Source organism: Salvelinus alpinus, chromosome 6 (genome assembly GCF_045679555.1).
Source record: "Salvelinus alpinus chromosome 6, SLU_Salpinus.1, whole genome shotgun sequence".
Taxonomy (NCBI): Eukaryota; Metazoa; Chordata; class Actinopteri; order Salmoniformes; family Salmonidae; genus Salvelinus; species Salvelinus alpinus.
The window spans coordinates 90,514,409-90,522,134 of NC_092091.1; positions in this window are offsets into that span (position 1 = coordinate 90,514,409).

The window sequence follows — 7,726 nt, forward strand, 5'->3', positions numbered from 1 at the left end:
CTCCGGATGATACGGACTGGAGACCTGATGGGAAATAAAGTGTCTTTCACACATTTGAGAATAGTTTTGACATAAAGTTGGTTCACTGATCAGTTTGGATAACTTTAGGGCATCCAAACGTAAAGAAGAAACTTTACTAGTGCCTTCACCACAGTCTTAGCCGTTATCTTCTTTAGCATACGAGATTTTGGTCGGAATTTCGGATGACTGACGTGCCCAAAGTAAACTGCCTGTTACTAAGGCCCAGAAGCTAGGATATGCATATACTTGGTAGCATTGGATAGAAAACACTCTGAAGTTTCCAAAACTGTTAAAATAATGTATGTGAGTATAATAGAACTGATATGGCAGGCGAAAACCACAGGAAAATCCATCCGGATGTTTTGTTTTTGAGGTCACAGGCAATTTCAAAATGGTTTGCTATGGGATCTACTCATAGATAGGAGCCATATTGCAGTTCCTAGGGCTTCCACTAGTCTCTAGAAAGGGTTTCAGGCTTGTTTTCTGAAAAATGAAGAAGTAGTATGAGTCTCTTTTTACAAAAGTGCCTTTTGTTTGCACTTGAACGAGCCGCGCGCACGTCGTTATTTAACTTCCCTACTCAACACACTTTTCTCCGTCTTAAAAATGATCATTTATTTAGATATTAGAGTACCTGAGGATTAATTAGAAACATCGTTTGATTTGTTTGGATGAAATTTACTGGTCACTTTTTGGATTCGTTTGCATATTGAAAGAGTAAATTAAACTAAGAGTGGATTACTGAGATCATTGGCGCCAACTAAACTGACATTTTTGGATATAAAGAAGGACTTTATCAAACAAAACTAACATTCATTGTGTAGCTGGGACCCTTGGCGACTGCAAAAAAGAGGAAGATACATATTTGTCGCCAGACCCACTGACTCCAGGTCATCTATAAGTCTATGCTAGGTAAAGCTCCACCTTATCTCAGCTCACTGGTCATGATAACACCCACCTGTAGCACGCGCTCTAGCAAGTATATCTGCTACTTTATATAATGTTTACATACCCTACATTACTCATCTCATATGTATTGTACTGTACTCTATACCATCTACTGCATCTTGCCATCTTGATATAATAAATGTATCACTAGCCACTATATAATGTTTACATACCCTACATTACCCATCTCATATGTATATAATGTACTCTATACCATCTACTGCATCTTGCCTATGCCGTTCGGCCATCACTCATTCATATATTTTTATGTACATATTCTTATTCATCCCTTGACACTTGTGCGTATAAGGTAGTAGTTGTGAAATTGTTAGGTTAGATTACTTGTTAGATATTACTGCATGGTCGGAACTAGAAGAACAAGCATTTCGCTACACTCGCATTAACATCTGCTAACCATGTGTTTGTGACAAATAAACTTTGATTTGATATCTCACTGGTCATCCCCAAAGACAATTCCTCCTTTAGCCGCCTTTCCTTCCAGTTCTCTGAGGCCAATGACTGGAACAAATTGCAAAAATCGCTAAAGCTGGAGACTTATATTTCCCTCACTAACTTTAAACATCAGCTATCTGATCAGCTGACCGATCGCTGCAGCTGTACATAGCCCATCTCTAAATAGCCCACCCAATCTACCTACGTCATCCCCATATTGTTTTATTTACTTTTCTGCTCTTTTGCACACCAATATTTCTACTTGCACATCACCATCTGCTCATCTATCACTCCAGTGTTAATTTGCTAAATTGTAATTACTTCGCTACTATGGCCTATTTATTGCCTTACCTCCTCACGCCATTTGCACACACAATATAGACTTTCTTTTTTTCCTATTGTTTTATTGACTGTACACTTGTTTATTCCATGTGTAACTCTGTGTTGTTTGTATCTGTAACGATCGTCCTGGGAAGAAGGAGTGGACCAAAACGCAGCGTGGTAAGTGTCCATGTTAATATTTATTTTAACTCAGAACACTAAGACAAAATAACAAAAATAGACCACCACGAAACAGTTCTGTCTGGTGCAGACACAGAGACAGAAAACAACTACCCACAAAACCCATGTGGGCAAGAGCTACCTAAGTATGGTTCTCAATCAGAGACAACGATAGACAGCTGCCTCTGATTGAGAACCACACCGACCAACCAACAAAGAAATACAAAACATAGAACACAGAACATAGAATGCCCACCCCAACTCACGCCCTGACCAAACCAAAATAGAAACATAAAAAGGATCTCTAAGGTCAGGGCATGACAGTATCCCACTGCTTTGCTTTATCTTGGCCAGGTTGCAGTTGTAAATGAGAACTTGTTGACAACTAGCTTACCTGGTTAAATAAAGGTTAAATAAGAAAATGTAAAAACCTGGCCAGAAAAAATGTCGAAGGACTCGGTTATAAGTGTTGGTGATCCCCAAATGTCCAGACCGCGCCTGGTCATGGGCGAGTGAGCACCTGCTGTCGGAACGGTGTAAGAACAACCACTTGACACACTCCAGTTACTAGCATCAAAACTCCTGCTTCCATAAAGTAGGCGGTCTCCCTAGTTTTAGCTTCCTCAGTGGAAATGACCGAAGCAAAACACTTGCGAAGACTAATGTCTCCCTTTTGACATTCAATCACCTTCTCGGGAGTGACAGACAAAAGAATGTAATGTAATTGGGGCGCGATTTCGCAGTCACCTACCTTAGTTTTTACGGGGGTTAAAACAGTCGGCCTTGTAGAAGGAATAATCGGTGTGTTGTCTTCTACCTCATCATTCTCAAAAATGGAAGTAGACAAATCCACAGGCAGGAAAAATATGGGGAAATGCTTAAACCAATTTATCTGCAGTTTTGATTTCTGCGTTGTCTACTACTTCTAACACAGGAGTGACGTCACCACCAGCGATATCGTTCCCTAGTAGCAATGTGACTCATTTTACTGGCAGAGTAGACACAACACCAACACGGAAACGTCCTGATACCAAGTCTGACACTAAGTGGACCCAGTGTAGTGGTACAGGTACGGTTTTTGTCTCTATACCTTGTAATATGACATGCAAGCCACAATACGTTTCAGAAGACCAGGGTAAAGCATCGGTAAAGATTTCTGATTGCGCCGCTCCAGTGTCTCGTAAGATTTGTATGGGCTTTTGATCCGCTTGTTCTCCAGGTAAGGAAACAACCGGCAGAGATAAACGGAACATAGATAGGATCCGGTTTCCCAAATGCTGAATCAAGAACTCGCTCCAACGGACGAGCCAAAGACTCAACTAAACCCACGCTTTTCAATTCAGGGGATGGTGACAGGGACTGTTTCGGTTTATTTTTCAAAACCGGGCAGTCCGCAATCACGTGACCCTTTTGGTGATAGTAAAAACATTCACGGATCTTGTGCGAATGCTTAGGGTCGTTGGAGGAAAAGCGACCTGAACGAGGCACTGATGACGTAATCGTTCGGCCTTCAAAACGAGCAGCACCAAAGACAGTCTTGTGTGTCAAAGCGTACTCATCTGCCAACACTGCTGCCTGGGCCAATGTCGCCACTTTCTGTTCATTTAAATGAACTACAATTCTATCAGGGAAGTTGCTTTTAAAATCCTCCAACAGCATCAACTTCTAAAGCAAACGTCATCTGTCTCTTTATCTTGTTGCTCCATTTCTAAACGGGCCTTACCTTCAGTCTAGCGGTTCCGTCTGAACAACGGGAACGCTAGGGCTTTAGGGCTTTCTCAGGCACGAAGAGTCCATAATGATCAGCTATGGCGGAAAGGTCTTTCAAACGATCAACAGAGGGCGCTTCAATAAACTGGGACACTGCTGAGGCAGCCTTTTTGTACACAGCAGCCTACTTAACACACGCAATCTAAACTAAGTCACCCAAACTCACAACCTACCATCACACCTCAATCATAGAGAGCTCAGAGCAGCGGGGTCCGGTGGGTTTAAAGGATCCCGGATGAGCCCCCATTATGTTACGTACGCCTCTAGAAAGAAGGAACGGAACACCCTGCTACACTCAACTCCCCGTGGAGGTAAAGAGGTATGTGACTGTAGGTAGAGGTAAAGAGGTATGTGACTGTAGGTGGAGGTAAAGAGGTATGTGACTGTAGGTAGAGGTAAAGAGGTATGTGACTGTAGGTGGAGGTAAAGAGGTATGGGACTGTAGGTGGAGGTAAAGAGGTATGGGACTGTAGGTGGAGGTAAAGAGGTATGGGACTGTAGGTGGAGTGAAAGAGGTATGTGACTGTAGGTGGAGGTAAAGAGGTATGGGACTGTAGGTGGAGGTAAAGGAGGTATGGGACTGTAGGTGGAGGTAAAGAGGTATGTGACTGTAGGTGGAGGTAAAGAGGTATGTGACTGTAGGTGGAGGTAAAGAGGTATGGGACTGTAGGTGGAGGTAAAGAGGTATGGGACTGTAGATGGAGGTAAAGAGGTATGTGACTGTAGGTGGAGTGAAAGAGGTATGTGACTGTAGGTGGAGGTAAAGAGGTATGTGACTGTAGGTGGAGGTAAAGAGGTATGTGACTGTAGGTGGAGGTAAAGAGGTATGTGACTGTAGGTGGAGGTAAAGAGGTATGTGACTGTAGGTGGAGGTAAAGAGGTATGGGACTGTAGGTGGAGGTAAAGAGGTATGGGATTGTAGGTGGAGGTAAAGAGGTATGGGACTGTAGGTGGAGGTAAAGAGGTATGGGACTGTAGGTGGAGGTAAAGAGGTATGGGACTGTAGGTGGAGGTAAAGAGGTATGGGACTGTAGGTGGAGGTAAAGAGGTATGGGACTGTAGGTGGAGGTAAAGAGGTATGGGACTGTAGGTGGAGGTAAAGAGGTATGGGACTGTAGGTGGAGGTAAAGAGGTATGGGACTGTAGGTGGAGGTAAAGAGGTATGGGACTGTAGGTGGAGGTAAAGAGGTATGGGACTGTAGGTGGAGGTAAAGAGGTATGGGACTGTAGGTGGAGGTAAAGAGGTATGTGACTGTAGGTGGAGGTAAAGAGGTATGGGACTGTAGGTGGAGGTAAAGAGGTATGGAACTGTAGGTGGAGTGAAAGAGGTATGGGACTGTAGGTGCGGTTAAGGATGACAGAGGTAGAAAATATTACCGTTTACTGGGAATTTATTTCCTAAAAACAGTAATTGTGGGGAAAAGGGGTTGGACAGAACCAAAGCAAAGAAAGTATAAGTTAGAGCCTCCTCTCCTACCTTACCTACCTACCCACTACTTACCTAACTAGTACCAGCTGGCGCACTAACCAAAATACAGGGGATGGTCCGCCCAGGTCTTACCTACCTACCCACTACTTACCTAACTAGTACCAGCTGGCACACTAACCAAAATACAGGGGATGGTCCGCCCAGGTCTTACCTACCTACCCACTACTTACCTAACTAGTACCAGCTGGCACACTAACCAAAATACAGGGGATGGTCCGCCCAGGTCTTACCTAGCGTGCATGGACATAGTAAATACTACGGGTATATGTATGCCCGCAAGCCTCTTGCCTAAGCACTCCCAAGGTGTCTTCCCCTTTCCCCCCTGGGAACAAAAACAGAATAATTACTAACGTAAAGTGAAATATTTCACTAATCAAAAACACAGTCCTATGGAATACACAAACGTCAGCAGGACCGGCTCCAAAATTCAGACAGGACATACCAAGAAACTCTCTCCTCCCTAACAAAGAAACACTGGATTTTAAAGCTGTAGAAGGAGCTGTATATCCTGACGAGAGGGCGGGGTCAGAGCACCAATCATCAATGGGGCGGACCAATCAGCTGCTTAGGACTTCAGGAAGTCTTTTCCTGAAATACACACATAAACACATACAAAACCACAACAACACAGAAAATGGGGAACGTGACAGGTCTGTAACCGTGAAGAGGGTATACTATATAATGTTGTTGGGTCTGTAACCATGAAGAGGGGATACTATATAATGTTGTTGGGTCTGTAACCGTGAAGATGGGATACTATATAATGTTGTTGGGTCTGTAACCGTGAAGAGGGGATACTATATAATGTTGTTGGGTCTGTAACCATGAAGAGGGGATACTATATAATGTTGTTGGGTCTATAACCATGAAGAGGGGATACTATATAATGTTGTTGGGTCTGTAACCATGAAGAGGGGATACTATATAATGTTGTTGGGTCTGGAACCATGAAGAGGGGATACTATATAATGTTGTTGGGTCTGGAACCATGAAGAGGGGATACTATATAATGTTGTTGGGTCTGGAACCATGAGGAGGGGATACTATATAATGTTGTTGGGTCTGGAACCATGAAGAGGGTATACTATATAATGTTGTTGGGTCTGGAACCATGAAGAGGGTATACTATATAATGTTGTTGGGTCTGGAACCATGAAGAGGGGATACTATATAATGTTGTTGGGTCTGGAACCATGAGGAGGGGATACTATATAATGTTGTTGGGTCTGTAACCATGAAGAGGGGATACTATATAATGTTGTTGGGTCTAGAACCATGAAGAGGGGATACTATATACTGTTGTTGGGTCTAGAACCATGAAGAGGGGATACTATATACTGTTGTTGGGTCTATAACCATGAAGAGGGGATACTATATAGTGTCAGTTAGTTACAGACCCAACAACATTATATTATAGTATCCTCTCCTTGTAACCATGGTTGACAGGGACAGTCTCTTCCCCTTCAAATATTTGTTTTCAACAAAATGTTGAGTTGATATTGTAGGAGTTGTTGAGTTTGCCCCACCAAGATGTACATGCTAAATCATCATTAATCCAGAGAGATTGAAGTGACATGGATTTTGCTTCCTGAAACACAGGAAATAGATGGCTGTATAACACAGATTCTCAGGTGGGAGGGTTGCTACTTTTCCATGTGTGTGTGTGTGTGTGTGTGTGTGTGTGTGTGTGTGTGTGTGTGTGTGTGTGTGTGTTTGTAAAAAACATAAAGTTTCACGCCCTGATCTGTTTCACCTGTCCTTGTGCTTGTCTCCACCCCCGTTCAGGTGTCGCCCATCTTCCCCATTTATCCCCTGGGTATTTATACCTGTGTTTTCTGTCTGTGCCAGTTCGTCTTGTTTGTTCAAAACTACCAGCGTTTAATTTAATATAATTTAATGTCTCAGCGCCTGCTTTTTCCAGTCTCTCTTTTCTCGCCCTCCTGGTTTTGACCCCTTCCTGTCCTGACTCCGAGCCCGCCTGCCTGACCACTCTGCCTGAGTCTGCCGTCCTGTACCTTGGCACCACTCTAGATTACCGACATCTGCCTGACCTGACCCTGGGCCTGCCTGCCGTCCTGTACCTTGGCCCCACTCTGGATTACAGACCTCTGCCTGACCTGACCCTGGGCCTGCCTACAGTGCTGTACCTTTGCCCCACTCTGGATAACAGACCTCTGCCTGCCTTGACCTGTCGTTTGCCTGCCCCTGTTGTTACAATAAACATTGTTACCTCTACACAGTCTGCACAAGGGTCTTACCTGAAACCTGATATATAGTACATTCACATTTTCAGTCTTAAAGTATCAGAGATTATATGATACAGCAGAGAGAACAGTCCTTCTAGACTCCATGTTAGATCAACTATTATACAGTAGAGAACAGTCCTTCTGGACTCCATGTTAGATCAACTATTATACAGTAGAGAGAACAGTCCTTCTAGACTCCATGTTAGATCAACTATTATACAGTAGAGAACAGTCTTTCTAGACTCCATGTTAGATCAACTATTATACAGTAGAGAACAGTCCTTCTGGACTCCATGTT